The sequence below is a fragment of the Triticum urartu genome, chromosome 5A (genome assembly GCF_056163025.1).
Source record: "Triticum urartu cultivar PI428250 chromosome 5A, HENAU_Tu73, whole genome shotgun sequence".
NCBI classification, from domain to species: domain Eukaryota; kingdom Viridiplantae; phylum Streptophyta; class Magnoliopsida; order Poales; family Poaceae; genus Triticum; species Triticum urartu.
The window spans coordinates 418,104,553-418,131,692 of NC_141877.1; positions in this window are offsets into that span (position 1 = coordinate 418,104,553).

Here is a 27,140-nt window from a genome sequence, read left to right on the forward strand (position 1 = left end):
CGTGCTTATGGAAAAGAACTTGCATGACATCTTTTGTCCTACCCTCCCGTGGCAGTGGGGTCCTATTGGAAACTAGGGGATATTAAGGCCTCCTTTTAATAGAGTACCAGACCAAAGCATTAACACATAGTGAATTTCATGAACTCCTCAAACTACGGTCATCACCGGGAGTGGTCCCGATTATTGTCACTTCGGGGTTACCGGATCATAACACATAGTAGGTGACTATAGACTTGCAAGATAGGATCAAGAACTCTCATATATTGATGAAAACATAATAGGTTCAGATCTTAAATCATGGCACTCGGGCCCTAGTGACAAGCATTAAGCATAGAAAAGTCATAGCAACATCAATCTCAGAACATAGTGGATACTAGGGATCAAACCCTAACAAAACTAACTCGATTACATGATAAGTCTCATCCAACCCATCACCGTCCAGCAAGCCTACGATGGAATTACTCACGCACGACAGTGAGCATCATGAAATTGGTGATGGAGGATGGCTGATGATGACGATGGCGACGGATTCCCCTCTCCGAAGCCCCGAACGGACTCCAGATCAGCCCTCCCGAGAGAGTTTAGGGCTTGGCAGTGGCTCCATATCGTCAAACGCGATGAATCCTTCTCCCTAGTTTTTTCTCCCCGAAAGTGAATATATGGAGTCATGGTTGAGGTCGGTGGAGCGTCAGGGGGGCCACGAGGCAGGGGGCGCGCCCAGGGGGTAGGGCGCGCCCCCACCCTCGTGGATAGGTGGAGGCCCCCTGACGTGGATCTTCCTTCCAGTATTTTTTATATATTCCAAAATAATTCTCCGTTGATTTTCAGGTCATTCCGAGAACTTTTATTTCTGCACAAAAATAACACCATGGCAATTCTGTTGAAAACAGCGTCAGTCCGGGTTAGTTCCATTCAAATGATGCAAGTTAGAGTCCAAAACAAGGGCAAAAGTGTTTGGAAAAGTAGATACGACAGAGACGTATCAACTCCCCCAAGCTTAAACCTTTGCTTGTCCTCAAGCAATTCAGTTGATAAACTGAAAGTGATAAAGAAAAACTTTTACAAACTTTGTTTGCTCTTGTTGTTGTAAATATGTAAAGCCAGCATTCAAGTTTTCAGCAAAGATTATGAACTAACTATATTCACAATAACATTTAGGTCTCATGTTTACTCATATCAATGACATAATCAACTAGCGAGCAATAATAATAAATCTCGGATGACAACACTTTCTCAAAACAATCATGATATGATATAACAGGATGGTATCTCGCTAGCCCTTTCCGAGACCGCAAAACATAAATGCAGAGCACCTTTAAAGATCAAGGACTGACTAGATATTGTAATTCATGGTAAAAGAGATCCAGTCAAGTCATACTCAATGTAAACTAACAGTAATGGATGCAAATGACAGCGGTGCTCTCCAATTGGTGCTTTTTAATAAGAGGATGATGACTCAACATAAAAGTAAATAGATAGGCCATTCGCAGAGGGAAGCAGGGATTTGTAGAGGTGCCAAAGCTCGGTTTTGAAATAGATATGAATAATATTTTGAGCGGTATACTTTCATTGTCAACATAACAACCAAGAGACGCTAATATGTTCCATGCTACACACATTATAGGCTGTTCCCAAACAGAATGGTAAGTTTATACTCCCCCTCCACCAACAAGCATCAATCCATGGCTTGCTTGAAACAACGAGTGCCTCCAACTAACAACAGTCCCGGGGGAGTTTTGTCTGCAATTATTTTGATTTGATTTTCATAAAGCATGGGACTGGGCATCCCGGTGACCAGCCATTTTCTCGTGAGTGAGGAGCGGAGTCCACTCCTCTTGAGAATAACCCGCCTAACATGGAAGATACGGACAACCCTAGTTGATACATGAGCTATTCGAGCATACAAAACAGAATGTTTATTTGAAGGTTTAGCGTTTGGCACATACAAATTTACTTGGAATGGCAGGTAAATACCGTATATAGGTAGGTATGGTGGACTCATATGGAACAACTTTGGGGTTTATGGAATTGGATGCACAAGCAGTATTCCCGCTTAGTACAGGTGAAGGCTAAAAAAGATTGGGAAGCGACTAGCTAGAGAGCGACAACAGTCATGAACATGCATTAAAATTAATCAACACCGAATGCAAGCATGAGTAGGATATAATGCACCATGAACATAAATATCGTAGAGGCTATGTTGATTTTGTTTCAACTACATGCGTGAACATGTGCCAAGTCAAGCCACTTGAATCGTTCAAAAGAGGATACCACCCTATCATACCACATCACAACCATTTTAATAGCATGTTGGCACACAAGGTAAACCATTATAAGCTCCTAGCTAATTAAGCATGGCATAAGCAACTATAATCTCTAATTGTCATTGCAAACATGTTTATTCATAATAGGCTGAATCAGGAACGATGGACTAATCATATTTACAAAAACAAGAGAGGTCGAGTTCATACCAGATTTTGTCATCTCAATAAGTTCATCATATAATCATCATTATTGCCTTTCACTTGCACGACTGAATAGTGTGGATAATAATAATAGTGCACGTGCATTGGACTAAGATGGAATCTGCAAGCATTCAATTCAAGAGAGAAGACAAGGTAATATGGGCTCTTTGTTAGATCAACAATAATGCATATAAGAGCCACTTTAACATTTTAATTATGGTCTTCACCTCTCGACCCCCAAAGGAAAGAAAAGAAATAAAACTATTTACACGGGAAAGCTCCGAACAAGCAAAAGAAGAATGAGAAATCTTTTTGGGTTTTCTTTTTAATTACTACTACAAGCATGGAAAGTAAACTAATTAAAAGCTACAACCAATTTTTTTGTTTTTCTTGAGGTTTATTAAACACACAAGAAGAAAGCATAAAAAAGGAAAATAAACTAGCATGGATGATACAATGAAAAGTATAAGCACTGACAACTAGCAATGAGTGTGTGAACATGAATGTAATGTCGGTGAGAAATACGTACTCCCCCAAGCTTAGGCTTTTGGCCTAAGTTGGTCTATGGCCACGGCTGGCCTGGCGGATATCCAAAGTAATAGTTGTGGTCGTACTGTGAAGAAGCCTCGGATTGCCACTGGTTGGCAATCACCTCTGGATCCCACTGGTAATCAGACTGTCGTGGAGGATCAAATTGTGGTTCTGGCTCTGACTCTGTAGCTGATGTAGGGTTTCGGTAGGCGTGAATGGCCTCCAATGGAACAAGGTACTTGCCTACAGATAAATCAAACAAGGAAGGAGTGCTACCTCTTGAGCACTGTGTTAGATTTCCCTGAAGAGGAGAGGATGATGCAGCAAAGTAGCGTAAGTATTTCCCTCAGTTTTTGAGAACCAAGGTATCAATCCAGTAGGAGGCTACGCGTGAGTCCCTCGTACCTACACAAAAACAATAGCTCAATGCAACCAACGCGCTTAGGGGTTGTCAATCCCTTCACGATCACTTACGAAAGTGAGATCTAATAGAGATGATAAATAATATTTTTGGTATTTTTGGTATTAGAGATGCAAAGTAATAAGTAAAAGCAAAGTAAAAACAAAGCAATAATAAAGTGATGGAGATTGATATGATGAGAAAGAGACCCGGGGGCCATAGGTTTCACTAGTGGCTTCTCTCAAGAGCATAAGTATTCTACGGTGGGTGAACAAATTACTGTTGAGCAATTGACAGAATTGAGCATAGTTATGAGAATATCTAGGTATGATCATGTATATAGGCATCACGTCCGAGACAAGTAGACCGACTCCTACCTGCATCTACTACTATTCTTCCACTCATCGACCGCAATCCAGCATGCATCTAGAGTATTAAGTTAAAAACAGAGTAACGCCTTAAGCAAGATGACATAATGTAGAGGGATAGTTTCATGCAATATGATAAAAAAAAACCATCTTGTTATCCTCGATGGCAATGATACAATACGTGCCTTGCTGCCCCTTCTATCATTGGGAAAGGACACCACAAGATCGAACCCAAAGCTAAGCACTTGTCCCATGGCAAGAACTGAAGGAAATATGCCCTAGAGGCAATAATAAAGTTATTATTTATTTCCTTATATCATGATAAATGTTTATTATTCATGCTAGAATTGTATTAACCAGAAACATAATACATGTGTGAATACATAGACAAACAGAGTGTCACTAGTATGCCTCTACTTGACTAGCTCGTTAATCGAAGATGGTTATGTTTCCTAGCCATAGACATGAGTTTTCATTTGATTAACGGGATCACATCATTAGGAGAATGATGTGATTGACTTGACCCATTCCATTAGCTTAGCACTTGATCGTTTAGTTTGTTGCTATTGCTTTCTTCATAACTTATACATGTTCCTAAGACTATGAGATTATGCAACTCCCGTTTACCAGAGGAGCACTTTGTGTGCTACCAAACGTCACAACATAACTGGGTGATTATAAATGTGCTCTACAGGTGTCTCCGAAGGTACTTTTTGGGTTGGCGTATTTCGAGATTAGGATTTGTCACACCGATTGTCGGAGAGGTATGTTTGGGCCCACTCGGTAATGCACATCACTATAAGCCTTGCAAGCATTGCAACTAATGAGTTAGTTGCGGGATGATGTATTACGGAACAAGTAAAGAGACTTGCCGGTAACGAGATTGAACTAGGTATTGAGATACCGACGATCGAATCTCGGCCAAGTAACATACCGATGACAAAGGGAACAACGTATGTTGTTATGCGATCTGACCAATAAAGGTCTTCGTAGAATATGTGGGAGCCAATATGAGCATCCAGGTTCTGCTATTGGTTATTGACCGGAGACATGTCTCGGTCATGTCTACATAGTTCTCGAACCCGTAGGGTCCGCACGCTTAAAGTTTCGGTGACGATTGTATTATGAGTTTATGTGATTTGATGTACCGAAGGTAGTTCAGAGTCCCGGATGAGATCGGGGACATGACGAGGAGTTTTGAAATGGTCGAGACGTAAAGATCGATATATTGGACGACTATATTCGGACATCGGAATGGTTCCGAGTGATTCGGGTATTTTCGGGGGTACCGGGGAGTTACGGGAATACGAGGAAGAAGTAATGGGCCTCATGGGCCAAGTGGTGGAAGACAGGAGGCAGGGCGCCCCCCTAGCCCAAACCGAATTGGACTAGGGGGACGGCCCCCCTTTCCTCTTTCTCCTCCTTCTCCTTCCTTCTCCTTCTCCTCCTTCCTTTCCTCCACCTAGTAGGAGTAGGAAAGGGGAGTCCTACTCCTACTAGGAGGAGGACTCCTCCTCCTGGCGCGCCCATAGAGGGTCGGCCGGCCTCCCCCCTTGCTCCTTTATATACAAGGGCAGGGGGCACCTCTAGACACGCAAGTTGATCAGTTGATCTCTCCCAGCCGTGTGCGGTGCCCCCCTCCACCATATTCCACCTCGGTCATATCGTAGCGATGCTTAGGCGAAGCCCTGCGTCGGTAGCAACATCATCACCGTCACCACGCCGTTGTGCTAACGGAACTCTCTCGTGAAGCTCTGCTGGATCGGAGTTCGCGGGACGTCATCGAGCTGAACGTGTGCTGAACTCGGAGGTGCCGTGCGTTCAGTACTTGGATCGGTTGGATCGGGAAGACGTACGACTACATCAACCGCGTTGTGCTAACGCTTCCGCTTTCGATCTACGAGGGTACGTGGACAACACTCTCCCCTCTCGTTGCTATGCATCACCATGATCTTGCGTGTGCGTAGGAATTTTTTTGAAATTACTACGTTACCCAATAGTGGCATCCGAGCCTAGGTTTTATGCGTTGATGTAATATGCATGAGTAGAACACAAGTGAGTTGTGGGAGATATAAGTCATACTGCTTACCAGCATGTCATTCTTTGGTTCGGCGGTATTGTTGGATGAAGCGGCCCGGACCGACATTATGCGTACGCTTACGCGAGACTGGTTCAACCGACGTGCTTTGCACATAGGTGGCTGGCGGGTGTCAGTTTCTCCAACTTTAGTTGAACCAAGTGTGGCTACGCCCGGTCCTTGCGAAGGTTAAAACAGCACCAACTTGACAAACTATCGTTGTGGTTTTGATGCATAGGTAAGAACGGTTCTTGCTAAGCCCGTAGCAGCCACGTAAAACTTGCAACAACAAAGTAGAGGACGTCTAACTTGTTTTTGCAGGGCATGTTGTGATGTGATATGGTCAAGACATGATGCTAAATTTTATTGTATGAGATGATCATGTTTTGTAACCGAGTTATCGGCAACTGGCAGGAGCCATATGGTTGTCGCTTTATTGTGTGCAATGCAATTGCGCTGTAATGCTTTACTTTATCACTAAGAAGTAACGATAGTCGTGGAAGCATAAGATTGGCGAGACGACAACCATGCTATGATGGTGATCAAGGTGTCGCGCCGGTGACGATGGTGATCATGACGGTGCTTCGGAGATGGAGATCACAAGCACAAGATGATGATGGCCATATCATATCACTTATATTGATTGCATGTGATGTTTATCTTTTATGCATCTTATCTTGCTTTGATTGAGGGTAGCATTATAAGATGATCTCTCACTAAATTTCAAGATAAAAGTGTTCTCCCTGAGTATGCAATGTTGCCAAAGTTCGTCGTGCCCAGACACCACGTGATGATCGGGTGTGATAAGCTCTATGTCCATCTACAACGGGTGCAAGCCAGTTTTGCACACGCAGAATACTCAGGTTAAACTTGACGAGCCTAGCATATGCTGATATGGCCTCGGAACACTGAGACCGAAAGGTCGAGCGTGAATCATATAGTAGATATGATCAACATATTGATGTTCACCATTGAAAGCTACTCCATTTCACGTGATGATCGGTTATGGTTTAGTTGATTTGGATCACGTGATCACTTAGAAGATTAGAGGGATGTCTTTCTAAGTGGGAGTTCTTAAGTAATATGATTAATTGAACTTAAATTTATCATGAACTTAGTCCTGGTAGTATTAGCATATCTATGTTGTAGATCAATAGCTCGCGTTTAGCTCCCCTGTTTTATTTTTGATATGTTCCTAGAGAAAATTAAGTTGAAAGATGTTAGTAGCAATGATGCGGATTGGATCCGTGATCTGAGGATTATACTCATTGCTGCACAGAAGAATTACGTCCTTAATGCACCGCTAGGTGACAGACCTATTGCAGGAGCAGATGCAAACGTTATGAACGTTTGGCTAGCTCAATATGATGACTACTTGATAGTTTAGTGCACCATGCTTAAACAGCTTAGAATCGGGACTTCAAAGACGTTTTGAACGTCATGGACCATATGAGATGTTCTAGGAGTTGAAGTTAATATTTCAAGCAAATACCCGAGTTGAGAGATATGAAGTGTCCAACAAGTTCTATAGCTAAAAGATGGAGGAGAGTAGCTCAAGGAGTGAGTATGTGCTCAGATTGTCTGGGTACTACAATCACTTGAATCAAGTGGGAGTTAATCTTCCAGATAAGATAGTGATTGACAGAATTCTCTAGTCACCATCACCAAGTTAGTAGAACTTCGTGATGAACTATGATATGCAAGGAATAACGGAAACGATTCCCAAGCTCTTCGTAATGCTGAAATCAACGAAGGTAGAAATCAAGAAAAATATCAAGTGTTTATGGTAGACAAGACCACTAGTTTCAAGAAAAGGGAAAAGGGAAGAAGGGGAACTTCAAGAAGAACGACAAGCAAGTTGCTACTCAAGTGAAGAAGCCCAAGTCTGGTCCTAAGCCTGAGACTAAGTGCGTCTACTACAAAGGGACTGGTCACTGGAAGCGGAACTGCCCCAAGTATTTGGCGGATAAGAAGGATGGCAAAGTGAACAAAGGTATATTTGATATACGGATTATTGATGTGTATTTTACTAGTGTTCGTAGCAACCCCCTGGTATTTGATACTGATTCAGTTGCTAAGAGTAGTAACTTGAAATGGGAGTTGTTGAATGAACAGAGACTAGTTAAGGGAGAAGTGACGATGTGTGTTGGAAGTGGTTCCAAGATTGATATGGTCATCATCGCACACTCCCTATACTTTTGGGATTAGTGTTGAACCTAAATAAGTGTTATTTGGTGTTTGCATTGAGCATGAATATGATTTGATCATGTTTATTGCAATACAGTTATTCATTTAAGTAAGAGAATAAATTGTTGTTCTGTTTACATATATGGTTACACACCCAATGAAAATGGTTCATTGGATCTCGATCGTAGTGATACACATATTCATAATATTGAAACCAAAAGATGCAAAGTTAATAATGATAGTGCAACTTATTTGTGGCACTGCCGTTTAGGTCATATTGGTGTAAAGCGCATGAAGAAACTCCATGCTGATGGACTTTTGGAATCACTTGATTATGAATCAGTTGATGCTTGCGAACCATGCCTCATGGGCAAGATGACTAAGACTCCGTTCTGTGGAACAATGCAGCAAGCAACAGATTTGTTGGAAATCATGTATACTGATGTATGTGGTCCGATGAATATTGAAGCTCACGGCAGGTATCATTATTTTCTGATCTTCACAGATGATTTGAGCAGATATGAGTATATCTACTTGATGAAACACAAGTCTGAAACATTTGAAAAGTTCAAAGAATTTCAGAGTGAAGTGGAGAATCATCGTAACAAAATAAAAGTTTCTACATATGATCGCAGAAGTAAAATATTTGAGTTACGAGTTTGGCCTTCAGTTAAAACAAATGTGAAATAGTTTCACTACTCACGCCACCTGGAACACCACAGCGTAATGGTGTGTCCGAATGTCGTAAGCGTGCTTTATTAGATATGGTGCGATCTATGACGTCTCTTACTGATTTACCGCTATCGTTTTGGGGTTATGCATTAGAGACATCTACATTCACGTTAAATAGGGCACCACTAAATCCGTTGAGACGACACCGTATGAACTATGGTTTGGCAAGAAACCTAAGCTGTTGTTTCTTAAAGTTTGAGGTTGCAATGCTTATGTGAAAAAGTTTCAACCTGATAAGCTCAAACCCAAATCGGAGAAGTGCGTCTTCATAGGATACCCAAAAGAAAATGTTGGGTACACCTTCTATCACAGATCCGAAGGCAAGATATTCGTTGCTGAGAATGGATCCTTTCTAGAGAAGGAGTTTCTCTCGAAAGAAGTGAGTGGGAGGAAAGTAGAACTTGATGAGGTAATTGTACCTGCTCCCTTATTGGAAAGTAGTTCATCACAGAAATATGTTCCTGTGACTACTACACCAATTAATGAGGAAGCTAATGATGATGATCATGTAACTTCAGATCAAGTTGCTACTGAACCTCATAGGTAAACCAGAGTGAGATCTGCAACAGAGTGGTACGGTAATCCTGTTCTGGAGGTCATGTTACTTGAACATGACGAGCCTACAAACTATGAGGAAGCGATGATGAGCCCAGATTCCGCGAAATGGCTTGAGGCCATGAAATCTGAGATGAGATCCATGTATGAGAACAAAGTATGGACTTTGATTGACTTGCCCATTGATCGGTGAGCCATTAAGATTAAATGGATCTTCAAGAGGAAGACGGACGCTGATAGTAGTGTTACTATCTACAAAGCTAGAATTGTCGCAAAAAGGTTTTCGACAAGTTCAAGGTGTTGACTACGATGAGAGTTTCTCACTCGTATCTATGTTTAAGTCTGTCCAAATCATGTTAGCAATTGCCGCATTTTATGAAATCTGGCAAATGGATAAACAAAACTGCATTCCTTAATGGATTTATTAAAGAAGAGTTGTATATGATGCAACCAGAAGGTTTTGTCGATCCAAAGGGAGCTAACAAAGTGTGCAAGCTCCAGCGATCCATTTATGGACAGGTGCAAGCCTCTCGGAGTTGGAATAAGCGCTTTGATAGAGTGATCAAAGCATTTGGTTTTGTACAGACTTTTGGAGAAGCCTGTATTTACAAGAAAGTGAGTGGGAGCTCTGTAGCATTTCTGATTTTATATGTGGATGACATATTATTGATAGGAAATGATATAGAATTTCTGGATAGCATAAAGGGATACTTGAATAAGAGTTTTTCAATGAAAGACCTCGGTGAAGCTGCTTACATATTGAGCATCAAGATCTATAGAGATAGATCAAGACGCTTGATAAGTTTTTTCAATGAGTACATACCTTGACAAGATTTTGAAGTAGTTCAAAATGGAACAGTCAAAGAAAGAGTTCTTGCCTATGTTACAAGGTGTGAAGTTGAGTAAGACTCAAAACCCGACCACGGCAGAAGATAGAGAGAGAATGAAAGTCATTCCCTATGCCTTGGCCATAGGTTCTATAAAATATGCCATGCTGTGTACCAGATCTGTTGTATACCCTACACTGTTTTTGGCAAGGGAGTACAATAGTGATCTAGGAGTAGATCACTGGACAGCGGTCAAATTATCCTTAGTGGAATAAGGATATGTTTCTCGATTATGGAGGTGACAACAAGGTTCGTCGTAAAGGGTTACATCGATGCAAATTTTGACACTGGTCCAGATGACTCTAAATCTGAATCTGGATACATATTGAAAGTGGGAGCAATTAGCTCCGTGCAGAGCATTGTTGACATAGAAATTTGCAAAATACTTATGGATCTGAATGTGACAGACCCGTTGACTAAACTTCTCTCACAAGCAAAACATGATCACACCTTAGTACTCTTTGGGTGTTAATCACATAGCGATGTGAACTAGATTATTGACTCTAGTAAACCCTTTGGGTGTTGGTCACATGAAGATGTGAACTATGGGTGTTAATCACATGGTGATGTGAACTATTGGTGTTAAATCACATGGCGATGTGAACTAGATGATTGACTCTAGTGCAAGTGGGAGACTGAAGGAAATATGCCATAGTGGCAATAATAAAGTTATTATTTATTTCCTTATATCATGATAAATGTTTATTATTCATGCTAGAATTGTATTAACCGGAAACATAATACATGTGTGAATACATAGACAAACAGAGTGTCACTAGTATGCCTCTACTTGACTAGCTCGTTAATCGAAGATGGTTATGTTTCCTAGCCATAGACAAGAGTTGTCATTTGATTAACGGGATCACATCATTAGGAGAATGATGTCATTGACTTGACCCATTCCATTAGCTTAGCACTTGATCGTTTAGTTTGTTGCTATTGCTTTCTTCATAACTTATACATGTTCCTATGACTACGAGATTATGCAACTCCCGTTTACCAGAGGAACACTTTGTGTGCTACCAAACGTCACAGCGTAACTGGGTGATTATAAAGGTGCTCTACAGGTGTCTCTAAAGGTACTTGTTGGGTTGGCGTATTTCGAGATTAGGATTTGTCACACCGATTGTCGGAGAGGTATCTCTGGGCCCACTCGGTAATGCACATCACTATAAGCCTTGCAAGCATTGCAACTAATGAGTTAGTTGCGGGATGATGTATTACGAAACGAGTAAAGAGACTTGCTGGTAACGAGATTGAACTAGGTATTGAGATACCGACGATCGAATCTCGGCCAAGTAACATACCGATGACAAAGGGAACAACGTATGTTGTTATGCGGTCTGACCAATAAAGGTCTTCGTAGAATATGTGGGAGCCAATATGAGCATCCAGGTTCTGCTATTGGTTATTGACCGGAGACATGTCTCGGTCATGTCTACATAGTTCTCGAACCCGTAGGGTCCGCACGCTTAAAGTTTCGGTGATGATTGTATTATGAGTTTATGTGATTTGATGTACCGAAGGTAGTTCGGAGTCTCGGATGAGATCGGGGACATGACGAGGAGTCTCGAAATGGTCGAGACGTAAAGATCGATATATTGGACGACTATATTCGGACATCGGAAAGGTTCTGAGTGATTCGAGTATTTTCAGGGGTACCGGGGAGTTACGGGAATACGAGGAAGAAGTAATGGGCCTCATGGGCCAAGTGGTGGAAGAGAGGAGGCAGGGCGCGCGGCCCCCCCTAGCCCAAACTGAATTGGACTAGGGGGTGGCCCCCCTTTCCTCTTTCTCCTCCTTCTCCTTCCTTCTCCTTCTCCTCCTTCCTTTCCTCCTAGTAGGAGTAGGAAAGGGGAGTCCAACTCCTACTACGAGGAGGACTCCTCCTGGCGCGCCCATAGAGGGCCGGCCGGCCTCCCCCCTTGCTCCTTTATATACAGGGGTAGGGGGGCACCTCTAGACACACAAGTTGATCAGTTGATCTCTCCCAGCCGTGTGCGGTGCCCCCCTCCACCATATTCCACCTCGGTCATATCGTAGCGGTGCTTAGGCGAAGCCCTGCGTCGGTAGCAACATCATCACCGTCACCACGCCGTTGTGCTGACGGAACTCTCCCGTGAAGCTCTGCTGGATCGGAGTTCGCGGGACGTCATCGAGCTGAACGTGTGCTGAACTCGGAGATGCCGTGCGTTCGGTACTTGGATCGGTCGGATCGTGAAGACGTACGACTACATCAACCACGTTGTGCTAACGCTTCTGCTTTCGGTCTACGAGGGTACGTGGACAACACTCTCCCCTCTCGTTGCTATGCATCACCATGATCTTGCGTGTGCGTAGGAATTTTTTTGAAATTACTACGTTCCCCAACAAGAATAACCAATCTAGTAGGCCAAACCAAACTGATAATTCGAAGAGACTTGCAAAGATAACCAATCATACATAAGAGAATTTAGAGAAGATTCGAATATTATTCATAGATAGACTTGATCATAAACCCACAATTCATCGGTCTCAACAAACACACCGTAAAAAGAAGATTACATCAAATAGATCTCCACGAGAGAGGGGGAGAACATTGTGTTGAGATCCAAAAAGAGAAAAGAAGCCATCTAGATACTAACTATGGACCCGTAGGTCTGAAGTGAACTACTCACACTTCATCGGAGGGGCTTGGATGATGATGTAGACGCCCTCCATGATCGATGCCTCCTCCGGCAGAGCTCCGGAACAGGCCCCAAGATGGGATCTCGTGGATATAGAAAGTTGCGGTGGTGGAATTAGGTTTTTGGCTCCGTATCTGATCGTTTGGGGGTACGTGGATATATATATAGGAGGAAGAAGTACGTCGGTGGAGCAACAAGGGGCCCACGAGGGTGGGGGGCACGCCTGGTAGGGTAGGGTGCGCCCCTACCTCGTGGCCTCCTGTTACGTGCCTTGACATAGGGTCTAAGTCTCCTGAGTTGTATTCAGTGAGAAAATTACGTTCCCAAAGGTTTCATTCCGTTTGGACTCCGTTTGATATTCCTTTTCTTCGAAACCCTAAAACAGGCAAAAAAACAGCAATTCTGGGCTGGGCCTCCGGTTAATAGGTTAGTCCCAAAAATAATATAAAAGTGGATAATAAAGCCCAATAATGTCCAAAACAGTAGATAATATAGCATGGGGCAATCAAAAATTATAGATACGTTGAAGACGTATCAAGCATCCCCAAGCTTAATTCCTGCTCGTCCTCGAGTAGGTAAATGATAAAAACAGAATTTTTGATGCGGAGTGCTGCTTGGCATAATTTCAATGTAATTCTTCTTAATTGTGGTATGAATATTCATATTCAAAAGATTCAAGACAAAAGTTCATATTGACATAAAAATAATAATACTTGAAGCATACTAACAAAGCAATTATGTCTTCTCAAAATAACATGGCCAAAGAAAGCTATCCCTACTAAATCATATAGTCTGGCTATGCTCTATCTTCACCACACAAAGTATTTAAATCATGCACAACCCCGATGACAAGCCAAGCAATTGTTTCATACTTTTGGCATTTTCAAAACTTTCTCAATCTTCACACAATACATGAGCGTGAGCCATGGATATAGCACTATATGTGGAATAGAATGGTGGTTGTGGAGAAGACAAAAAGAGGGGAAGATAGTCTCACATCAACTAGGCGTATCAACAAGCTATGGAGATGCCCATCAATAGATATCAATGTGAGTGAGTAGGGATTGCCATGCAACGGATGCACTAGAGTTATAAGTATATGAAAGCTCAACAAAAGAAACTAAGTGGGTGTGCATCCAACTCGCTTGCTCACGAAGACCTAGGGCATTTTGAGAAAGCCCATCATTGGAATATACAAGCCAAGTTCTATAATGAAAAATTCCCACTAGTATATGAAAGTGACATAATGAGAGACTCTCTATCATGAAGATCAGGGTGCTACTTTGAAGCACAAGTGTGGTAAAAGGATAGTAACATTGTCCCTTCTCTCTTTTTTCTCTCATTTTTTTTGTTTGGGCCTTCTCTTTTTTTATGCCCTCTTTTTTTCGTCTGGAGTCTCATCCCGACTTGTGGGGGAATCATAGTCTCCATCATCCTTTTCTCACTTGGGACAATGCTCTAAAAATGATGATCATCACACTTCTTTTTTCTTACAATTCAACAATTACAACTCAATACTTAGAACAAAATATGACTCTATATGAATGCCTCCGGCGGTGTACCGGGATATGCAATGAATCAAGAGTGACATGTATGAAAGAATTATGAACGTTGGCTTTGCCACAAATACGATGTCAACTACATGATCATGCTAGCAATATGACAATGATGGATCGTGTCATAATGAACGGAACAGTGGAAAGTTGCATGGAAATATATCTCGGAATGGCTATGGAAATGCCATGATAGGTAGGTATGGTGGCTGTTTTGAGGAAGGTATTTGGTTGTATGATACCGGCGAAAAGCGCGCGGTATTAGAGAGGCTGGCAATGGTGGAAGGAAGGAAAGTGCGTATAATCCATGGACTCAACATTAGTCATAAAGAACTCATATACTTATTGCAAAAATCTAGAAGTTATCAAATCAAAGTATTACGCACATTCTCCTAGGGGGATAGATTGGTAGGAAAAGACCATCGCTCGTCCCCGACCGCCACTCATAAGGAAGGCAATCAATAAATAAATCACGCTCCGACTTCATCACATAACGGTTGACCATACGTGCATGCTACGGGAATCACAAACTTTAACACAAGCATTTCTCAAATTCACAACTACTCAACTAGCATGACTCTAATATCACCATCCTCATATCTCAAAACAATTATCAAGCATCAATTTTTCTTAGTATTCAACGCACTCAAAAGAAAGTTCTACAAATCTTGAATACCAAGCATATTATTATTAAGCAAATTACCATGCTATTAAGACTCCCAAAATAATCTAAGTGAAGCATGAGAGATCAATAGTTTCTATAAAACAAATCCACCACCGTGCTCTAAAAGATATAAGTGAAGCACTAGAGCAAAATTATATAACTCAAAAGATATAAGTGAAGCACATAGAGTATTCTATAAAATTCCAAATTATGTATGGCTCTCTCAAAAGGTGTCTACAGCAAGGATGATTGTGGTAGACTAACAAGAAAAGACTCAAATTATAAAAGACGCTCCAAGAAAAACACATATCATGTCGTGAATAAAAATATAGCTCCAAGTAAAGTTACCGATAGAAGTAGACGAAAGAGGGGATGCCTTCCGGGGCATCCCCAAGCTTTGGCTTTTAGGTGTCCTTAGTTTATCTTGGGGGTGCCATGGGCATCCCCAAGCTTAGGCTCTTGCCACTCCTTGTTCCATAATCCATCGAATCTTTACCCAAAACTTGAAAACTTCACAACACAAAACTTAAAGTAGAAAACTCGTGAGCTCCGTTAGCGAAAGAAAACAAAAGACCACTTCAAGGTAATGTAATGAACTCATTATTTATTTATATGGGTGTTATACCTACTGTATTCCAACTTCTCTATGGATTATAAACTATTTTACTAGCCATAGATTCATCAAAATAAGCAAACAGCACATGAAAAACAGAATCTGTCAAAAACAGAATAGTCTGTAGTAATATGTAGTTAGCGCAAGATCTGGAACCCCAAAAATTCTAAAATAAATTTCTGCACGTGAGGAATTTATCTATTAATCATCTGCAAAAATAATTAACTAAATAGAACTCTCCAAATAAACATGACAGCAGTTCTCGTTAGCGCTAAAGTTTCTGTTTTTTACAGCAAGTTCAACAAGACTTTCCCCAAGTCTTCCCAACGGTTCTACTTGGCACAAGCACTAATTAAACACAAAAACACAACCAAAAAAGAGGCTAAATAATTTATTTATTACTAAACAGGAGCAAAAATCAAGGAATAAAAATAAAATTGGGTTGCCTCCCAACAAGCGCTATCGTTTCACGCCCCTAGCTAGGCATAACAAGCAAGAATAGATCTAGGTATTGCCATCTTTGGTAGGCAATTCATAAGTGGCTCTCATGATAGATTCGTATGGTAATTTTATTTTCTTTCTAGGGAAGTGTTCCATGCCCTTTTTTAATGGAAATTGAAATCTAATATTCCCTTTCTTCATATCAATAATCGCACCAACCGTTCTAAGGAAAGGTCTACCAAGAATAATAGGGCAAGAAGGATTGCAATCTATATCAAGAACGATAAAATCTACGGGCACATATTTCCTATTTGCAAAAGTAAGAACATCATTAATTCTTCCCATAGGTTTCTTAATAGTGGAATCCGCAAGATGCAAGTTTAGAGAGCAATCATCAAAATCACGGAAATCTAGCAAATCACACAAAGTTTTGGGAATAGTAGAGACACTAGCACCCAAATCACACAAAGAATAAAACTCATGATATTTAATTTTAATTTTAATATTTGTTTCCCACTCATCATAAAGTTTTCTAGGGATAGAAACTTCCAATTCAAGTTTTTCTTCATAAGATTGCATCAAGGCATCAACGATATGTTTAGTAAATGCTTTATTTTGACTATAAGCGTGAGGAGAATTTAGCACGGCTTGCAACAAGGAAATACAATCAATTAAAGAGCAATTTTAATAATTAAATTCCTTGAAATCCAATATAGTGGGTTTAGCAACATCTAGGGTTTTAATTTCTTCAATCCCACTTTTATCAAATTTAGCATCAAGATCAAAAGATTCAGAATTCTTAGAACACCTTCTAGGTAAAGGTGGATCATATTCAGTCCCATAATTATCAAGATTCATATTGCAAAACAAAGATTTAATAGGGGACACATCAATAACTTTTAGATCTTCATCATTATTTTCATAGGAACTAGAAGAACACGCTTTTATAAAGGCATCTTTCTTAGCACGCATCCTAGCGGTTCTTTCTTTGCACTCGTCAATGGAAATTCTCATGGATTTGAGAGACTCATTGATATCATGCTTAGGTGGAATAGATCTAAGTTTCAAAGAATCAACATCAAGAGCAATTCTATCAACGTTCCTAGCCAAATCATCAATCTTAAGCATTTTTTCTTCAATCATAGCATTAAAATTCTTTTGCGAAGAAATAAATTCTTTAATATTAGATTCAAAATCAGAGGGCATCTTATTATAATTCCCATAAGAATTGTTGTAGGAATTACCATAATTATTAGAGGGATTACTAGGATAAGGCCTAGGATTGAAATTTCCTCTATACGCGTTGTTACCAAAATTGTTCCTACCAACAAAATTCACATCCATAGATTCATTATTATTCTCAATCAAAGTAGACAAGGGCACATCATTAGGATAAGAAGAAACACTCTTATTAGCAAATAATTTCATAAGTTCATCCATCTTTCCACTCAAAACATTAATTTCTTCTATCGCATGCACCTTTTTATTAGTAGATCTTTCAGTATGCCATTGAGAATAATTAACCATAATATTATCTAGGAGTTTAGTAGCTTCTCCTAAAGTGATTTCCATAAAAGTGCCTCCCTGTAACACCCTCGATGCGGCTATATCTCCCACGTGTCGGAGCACGACTTAGAGGCATAACCGCATTGAAGGGAATGTCGCAAGTGGTGTAATCTTCACAAAACCCATGTACTGAATAAAGGAAAGAGATACATAGTTGGCTTACAATTGCCACATCACACAATAGCATAAATAACATTACATTCATCCAGATACAATCAAGGTCCGACTACGGAACCAAAATAAAGATAACCCCAAATGCAACAAAGTCCCCGATCGCCCCAATTGGGCTCCACTACTGATCGTCTGGAAAGGAAACGTAGTAACGTCGTGAGTCCTCATCGAACTCCCACTTGAGCTCAGTCGCATCTTCTGGAATGGTATCATCGGTCCCTGCATCTGGTTTTGGAAGTAATCTGTGAGTCACGGGGACTCAACAATCTCACACCCTCGTGATCAAGACTATTAAAGCTTATAGGTAGGGTAAAAAGTATGAGGTGGAGCTACAGCAAGCACTAACATATATGGTGGCTAACATACGCAAATGAGAGCGAGAAGAGAATGCAAAGGCACAATCGATAAACTATGATCAAGAAGTGATCCTAGAACAACCTGCGTTCAAGCATAACACGAGACCGTGTTTTCTTCCCGGACTCCGCCGAAAAGAGACCATCACGGCCACACACTCTGTTGATCCAATTTAATTAAGTTAAGTTTAAGGTTTTCTACAACTGGACATTAACAAATTCCCATCTGCCCATAATCGCGGGCACGACTTTCGAAAGTTCAAATCCCTGCAGGGGTGTCCCAACTTAGACCATCACAAGCTCTCATGGTCAACGAAGGATATTCCTTCTCCCAAGACAATCCGATCAGACTCGGAATCCCGGCTACAAGACATCTCGACAATGGTAAAACTAAACCATCAAAGCCACCCGAATGTGCCGACAAAACCTGATAGGAGCTGCACATATCTCGTTCTCAGGGCACAACGGATGAGACTAGCTACGAGTAAAACCAACCCTCAAGTTTCCCCGAGGTGGCCCCGCAGGCAGCTCAGTTTGGACCAACACTCAGAGGAGCACTGGCCCGGGGGTTTAAAATAAAGATGACCCTTGAGTCCGCGAAACCCAAGGGAAAAGGCTAGGTGGCGAATGGTAAAACCAATGTTGGGCATTGCTGGAAGAGTTTTTATTCAAGGCGAACTGTCAAGGGGTTCCCATTATAACCCAACCGTGTAAGGAACGCAAAATCAAGGAACATAACACCGGTATGACGGAAACTAGGGCGGCAAGAGTGGAACAAAACACCAGGCATAAGGCCGAGCCTTCCACCCTTTACCAAGTATATAGATGCATTAATTAAATAAGAGATATTGTGATATCCCAACAAATCCATGTTCCAACATGGAACAAACTCCATCTTCACCTGCAACTAACAATGCTATAAGAGGGGCTGAGCAAAGCGGTAACATAGCCAAACAACGGTTTGCTAGGACAAGGTGGGTTAGAGGTTTGACATGGAAATATGGGAGGCATGATAAGCAAGTGGTAGGTATCATAGCATAGGCATAGCAAAAGAGCAAGCATCTAGCAAGCAAAGATAGAAGTGATTTCGATGGTATGGTCATCTTGCCTACAAAGTTCTCCGAGTTGACGTAAGCTTGATCCTCGTAAGCATACTCAATGGGTTCCTCGTTCACATACTCGTCTCCCGGCTCTACCCAAAGCAAGAACACAAGCAAAGGAAGACACAATCAACCACGTGCAATGCACAAATAACATGATGCAAAACATGGCATGATATGTGGGACGTGATATGCGATGGATATGCATGTTTCGGAAAGGAAAGGTTGAACCTGGCCTCAACTTGGAAAACCAAGAGTGCCGCTGGAAAGATGAGTTGATTTCGGTCGAAATTGATATAAAGATCACCGGAATCGGATGCACGGTTTGCAAATGGCAAGCAAAACAAATATGGCATCGGTCTGCGATTAACAGCACGAGGCCATCTAAATGCATCAAGAACAACAAGCTACTGTACTCTAACATAGCAACAAAATACATGGCAGGGATCCACTCAAGATGCTTGAAAAAATATGAACACTGAGCTACGGCTAATTCACTTAATAGCAGGTTCAAACAAGCATGGCAAAAGTGCAAAAGATATCAGGTTACAGACTTAGTGAAAATAACAACATGCCAGGAATTTAACATCAGGAAGCAATGTTAAGAGCACGATAACAACATGCTACAAGAACATATCATGGCAAAGCAAAGCATGGCATGAAGCTACTCAAAGCATACAACAAAAGTCCCTTACTGACCATAAGCCAAAAGGGATCAGAAAATACAATGGCAACCATGTGAACATAGCGATTATCGTTAACAGATTCAGACTTAGTAGAAAACTGGAACATGGCAAAACAGATATTAAGTAGGCATGTTTACGAGCTCGATGCACTCACCACAAGGCATTGCATGACAAACTAAGCATACACCCAGCAAGTAGACATGGCATAGAAGCTAAACATGGCAAGAACAACAACATAGCATGCATGGATCAACTACAACAACCTCGGCAAAATTGCTTAACATGTAAACAATCTGCCAGGAACATTTTATAGCAAAAGTAGAGCTCGATTGAGTCAAGCTAGGGTGCTCCATAAATGCAAACAAAGAAATGGATGGATAGAGCACCACAATATCTACAAAACATCCTTACTGATCATGCTCAAAAGAGGCATGGATCACTCTGTAGCAACAAGGAAACATGGCATAAAAAATATTACCAGGGCAAAGACTTAGAAGATTTCTAAGTCCTTGAAATCAGCAACATTACGAGAGCTACTTTGCATGCTTGTGCTAGTCACCACAGAGATCACAAAAATACATGGCATACACCCCTGTAAAGATGGCATGGCATACTTAAAAACTCATGTAGGGCTCAAGTTCATAGGAGGCACACATCAATCATGGCAAAAATGACAAAAGTCCAATCTCTGATAAGAATCTGAAACTAATATAAACTAGCACTCTTGCAACAGCATTTAGGGCATCAAGATGAGCTCAAATGAACATGGTGCAATGGAATGAAATGAAGTACTCGTCGAGACAAACAATTTGATATGCTACACGCCCAAAACGGAGCCATGGATGCAGAGATATGGCATGATGAACAATGCACAAAATTACTGAGAGAGAGGGAAAAAGTCAACCGATCCAGATCTAGGGTTTGCACGCGGATCGAGGTGGCGGCGGATCTCGCCGAACCTCCGACGGAGTCTTGCCGGAGGAGATGAGGAGGCTCGCGGGAGCTGCAGGGACGCGGTGGCCGGCCGGGAGGTGGAGGGCGGCGGCCGGAGAGGCGATGGTGCCGGCGAGGACGACGTGGGCGATGAGGGCAGCGAGGTGGTCGCTGGCGTGAGGAGGCGGATGGCAGCGAGGAACTGCGACGAGCTGCGCGGCGGCCGCGGCGAGCTGGCGAGCGGACGCGGGCGGGCGGCGACGAGGGAGGCGGCGGCGCGAGCGGGCGCAGGCGGCGGAGCACGAACGGGCCGGGAGGGCCAGACGCGGGCTTCGACGGGCCTCGAAGGCGGCGGGTGGCGGGGCGCCACGTGGCAGGCGGCGAGTGGCGGCGGCGAGGCGTGTCCGGCACGCGGAGGAGGAGGGGGAGTAGGGTTAGGGTGATATGGATCCGGAAATTTCGGGGGAGAGGCCTTTTTATAGGTAGGAGGAGCTAGGAGGCTCCAAATTGAGCACGGTTTTCAGCCACGCGATCGTGATCGAACGACCTAGATGATGGAAGGGGTTTTGGTGGGTTTTGGGCCACTTTGAAGAGGTGTTGGTCTGCAACACACACGAGGCCTTTTCGGTTCCTCGATTAACCGTTGGAGTAACAAACGAAGTCCAAATGGCACGAAACTTGACAGGCGGTCTACCGGTAGTAAACCAAGGCCGCTTGGCAAGTCTCGGTCCAATCCGAAAACGTTTAACACCCGCACACGAAAAGAGGTAGAAAGGGACACCGGAGGACATAGGAGCGCCGGAATGCAAAACGGACAACGGGGAAAAGCTCGGATGCATGAGACGAACACGTATGCGAATGCGATGCACATGATGACATCATATGAGATGCATGACAAAGACAAAAACCCGACAACGAGGAAATATCATAACTTAGTGCCGGAAATGGCAAGAGTTGGAATACAAATATGGCAGGTTACATATGGGGTGTTACACTCCCGCGGCCGAATCTAAAAGATTTCTAGAAGCAAAATTCAATCTGGCATAAAAATTTTGTATAATCATTCACAAATTTAAACCATGAGTAGGGCAATTACGTATCATTAATTTCATTCTCTCCCAAGCTTTTGCAACATGTTCATGATCAATTTGTTTAAAATTCATAATATCATTTCTAAGAGAGATGATCTTAGTGGGAGGAAAATACTTAGAGATAAAAGCATCTTTGCACTTGTTCCATGAATCAATACTATTTTTAGGCAAAGATGAAAACCAAGCTTTAGCACGATCTCAAAGCGAAAAAGGAAATAGCTTCAATTTAACAATATCATTATCAACATCTTTCTTCTTTTGCATGTCATACAAATCAACGAAGCTATTAAGATGGGTAGCGGCATATTCACTAGGAAGGCCGGAGAACGGATCTTTCATGACAAGATTCAGCAAAGCAGCATTAATTTCACAAGATTCAGCATTGGTAAGAGGAGCAATCAGAGTGCTAGGGAAATCATTATTGTTGGTATTGGTGAAGTCACACAATTTAGTATTATCTTGAGCCATCGCGACAAACAAGCAAACTAACACACAAGCAAACAAAAAGCAAACAGGCAAAAAGAGGCAAATAGAGAAAGAGAGGGAGGAAAGAGAGAGAGAGGGCGAATAAAATGGCAAGGGTGAATTGGGGGGAGAGGAAAACGAGAGGCAAATGGCAAATAATGTAATGTGGGAGATAGGGATTGTGATGGGTACTTGGTATGTTGACTTTTGCGCAGACTCCCCGGCAACGGCGCCAGAAATTCTTCTTGCTACCTCTTGAGCACTGTGTTGGATTTCCCCGAAGAGGAGAGGATGATGCAGCAAAGTAGCGTAAGTATTTCCCTCAGTTTTTGAGAACCAAGGTATCAATCCAGTAGGAGCCTACTCGCGAGTCCCTCGTACCTACACAAAAACAATAGCTCAATGCAACCAACGCGCTTAGGGGTTGTCAATCCCTTCACGGTCACTTACGAAAGTGAGATCTAATAGAGATGATAAATAATATTTTTGGTATTAGAGATGCAAAGTAATAAGTAAAAGCAAAGTAAAAGCAAAGCAATAATAAAGTGATGGAGATTAATATGATGAGAAAGAGACCCGGGGGCCATAGGTTTCACTAGTGGCTTCTCTCAAGAGCATAAGTATTCTACGGTGGGTGAACAAATTACTGTTGAGCAATTGACAGACAAATTACTGTTGAGCAATTGACAGAATTGAGCATAGTTATGAGAATATCTAGGTATGATCATGTATATAGGCATCACGTCCGAGACAAGTAGACCGACTCCTGCCTACATCTACTACTATTACTCCACTCATCGACCGCTATCCAGCATGCATCTAGAGTATTAAGTTAAAAACAGAGTAACGCCTTAAGCAAGATGACATGATGTAGAGGGATAGTTTCATGCAATATGATAAAACCCCATCTTGTTATCCTCGATGGCAACGATACAATACGTGCCTTGTTGCCCCTTCTGTCACTGGGAAAGGACACCGCAAGATCGAACCCAAAGCTAAGCACTTCTCCCATGGCAAGAACAACCAATCTAGTAGGCCAAACCAAACTGATAATTCAAAGAGACTTGCAAAGATAACCAATCATACATAAGAGAATTCAGAGAAGATTCAAATATTATTCATAGATAGACTTGACCATAAACCCACAATTCATCGATCTCAACAAACACACCGCAAAAAGAAGATTACATCAAATAGATCTCCACGAGAGAGGGGGAGAACATTGTATTGAGATCCAAAAAGAGAGAAGAAGCCATCTCGCTACTAACTATGGACCCGTAGGTCTGAAGTAAACTACTCACACTTCATCGGAGGGGCTTGGATGATGATGTAGAAGCCCTCTGTGATCGATCCCCCCTCCGGCGGAGCTCCGGAATAGGCCCAAAGATGGGATCTCGTGGATACAGAAAGTTGCGGCGGTGGAATTAGGTTTTTGGCTCCGTATCTGATCATTTGGGGGTACGTGGATATATATATAGGAAGAAGAAGTACGTCGGTGGAGCAACAGGGGGGCCACGAGGGTGGGGGCGTGCCTGGTAGGGTAGGGCGCGCCCCCCTACCTCGTGGCCTCCTGTTACGTGCCTTGACGTAGGGTCCAAGTCTCCTGAGTTGTATTCGGTGAGAAAATCATGTTCCCGAAGGTTTCATTCCATTTGGACTCCGTTTGATATTCCTTTTCTTTGAAACCCTAAAACAGGCAAAAAACAACAATTCTGGGCTGGGCCTCCGGTTAATAGGTTAGTCCCAAAAATAATATAAAAGTGGATAATAAAGCCCAATAATGTCCAAAACAATAGATAATATAGCATTGAGAAATCAAAAATTATAGATACGTTGGAGACGTATCACGGAGCAGGCATGGTAATAGTCTCAGGATGATTTTTACCAAATATTAATTTGTACTTAAGCGCCTTTTCCCTATTCTTAACAATAAAATCATGTTCTCCCATACTCTTATAATCTAAATAAACAGGAGGCAGCAACTTCTCTTCCTTCTCATAATGCCTAATAGGTATGTTAAAGTGTGCAGCGAGGCGTGAGGCGAAGATGCCTCCAAGGACGGGGCCCTTAGTACGGTTAAGATTTAACCGCTTTGCAATAATAGTTCCCATACTGAATGTGTCATCACGAAATAAGGCATGGCACAAAATGACAATATCAGGGGCACTCAGGTTTCCACAGTTTCGGCGCCCAATTAAGCATCTACTAGCAAATATAGCAAAGTAATGTAGAACAGGAAAGTGTATGCTAGTAATTCGTGTGTCGGAAACCTTCCTCGTTTCCCCTACAGTAATGGTATCAATAAACCCATCCACATCATCATGATGTGGTTCCTCTATGCTGCCCTCGAAAGGGATCAAACAAACCCGACAAAAATCATGAAGTGACATCTCCTTATGCTCATCATATAAATAAAATTCCACCGTAGGTGGTGAGCTCCTGGCATGGAAATGAAAGTTTTGCACAAAGATATTGGTGAGTAAGAGATACTGTTCGCGTTGGTCGTGGAGGAAGGCGGTGGGGCCTGCATTCTCGGCCAATTCATAGAAATCATCATAAATCCCGGCCGCTCTCAAGAAATCATCACAAGGCCATTCACATGGCCAAACCTCCGCAGTGCGAGGAAGATTATATTTGGGCCTCTTATCCTCCTCACTTTGCTTATCCTTCGAGCTTCGGGTCGACGAGCCCCTCAAAAATCTCTTCATCTTTTTCTGAAAATTTCTGAAATTTTTAGTAGCTTTCAAAATAAAAGTGAACCAAACTCAACAAAATTGATAGCAACTACTCCTACAAGTGCCTAGAGGCAATATCATGCATCAAAACTACTTTTGACCATATAAATTTGACATGCAAGCTCAAGAACAGGGTCACCTAAGCAGCAAAAATATGCAATGAATAAAGCACTAGAATAAAAACTAATTGGACCATTGGAGGAGTCACATACCAAGGAACAATCCCCCAAAGCAGTTTTTTGAATGGAGCTTTGAGCAAGGAGATCTAAAATGGCAGCAAACTGAGCTTGGCCTCGGGTTTGAGCTGGCTAGTGATGTTTGTGAGAGGAAGGAGTGTGTGGTAGCTGGAATAAGTGGAGGGGATCCACCGTGGGCCCACGAGGCAGGGGGTGCGCCCAGGGGGGTAGGGCGCGCCCTCCACCCTCGTGGCCAGGTGCTTGCTCCCCCTGCTGTGTTCTCAGTGCCAGATATTCTCAAATATTCCAGAAAAAATCACATTTAAATTTCAAGGCATTTGGAGAACTTTTATTTTCGGGGTATTTTTTATTGCATTGATAATTCAGAAAACAGACAGAAAAATATTATTTTTGCTTTATTTCAACTAAATAACAGAAAGTAAAAAGAGGGTACAAAGAGTTGTGTTTTCTAAATTCATCCATCTCATGCTCATGAAAAGGAATCCACTAACAAGGTTGATCAGGTCTTGTTAACAAACTCATTCCAAATAACATGGAACCGGAGAATTTTCGAATAACACTAGGTTACCAGGGGATATGCACATCCCCAACAATAAGAATATCATATTTCTTCTTGACAGTAGGAAGAGGAAATTCAAAACCTCCAAAAATAATCGATGGGATTTTTCCAATAGAGTTTATACTATGAACTTGAGGTTGTTTCCTCGGAAAGTGTATCGTATGCTCATTGCCATCAACATGAAAAGTAACATTGCCTTTGGTGCAATCATCAGTAACAGCCCCTGCAGTATTCAAAAAGGGTCTTCCAAGAATAATAGACATACTATTGTCCTCGGGAATATCAAGGATTACAAAGTCCGTTAAAATAGTAACGTTTGCAACCACAACAGGCACATCCTCACAAATACCGACGGGTATAGCAGTTGATTTATCAGCCATTTGCAAAGATATTTCAGTAGGTGTCAACTTATTTAAATCAAGTCTATGATATAAAGAGAGAGGCATAACACTAACACCGGCTCCAAGATCACATAAAGCAGTTTTAACATAGTTTCTTTTAATGGAGCATGGTATAGTTGGTACTCCGGGATCTCCTAGTTTCATAGGTATTCCACCCTTAAAAGTATAATTAGCAAGCATGGTGGAAATTTAAGCTTCCGATATCTTTCTTTTATTAGTAACAATATCTTTCATGAACTTAGCATAAGGACTCATTTTAAGCATATCAATCAAACGCATACGCAAAAAGATAGGTCTAATCATTTCAGCAAAGTGCTCAAAATCCAAATCATCCTTTTTCTTGGATGGTTTAGGAGGAAAAGGCATGGGTTTCTGAACCCATGGTTCTCTTTCTTTACCGTGCTTCCTAGCAGCAAAGTCTCTCTTATCATAACGTTGATTCTTTGGTTGTGGGTTATCAAGATCAACAACAGGTTCAGTCTCTACTTCATTGTCATTACTAGGTTGAGCATCAACATGAACATCATTATTAACATTATCACTAGGTTCATGCTCATTACCAGATTGTGTTTCAACATCAAAAATAGAAATATCATTAGGATTCTCATGTGTAACAGGTTCACTAGAAGCATGCAAAGTCCTATCATTTTTCTTTTTCTTCTTCTTAGAAGGACTAGGTGCATCAATATTAGTTCTCTGATAATCTTGTTCAATTCTCTTAGGATGGCCCTCGGGATACAAAGG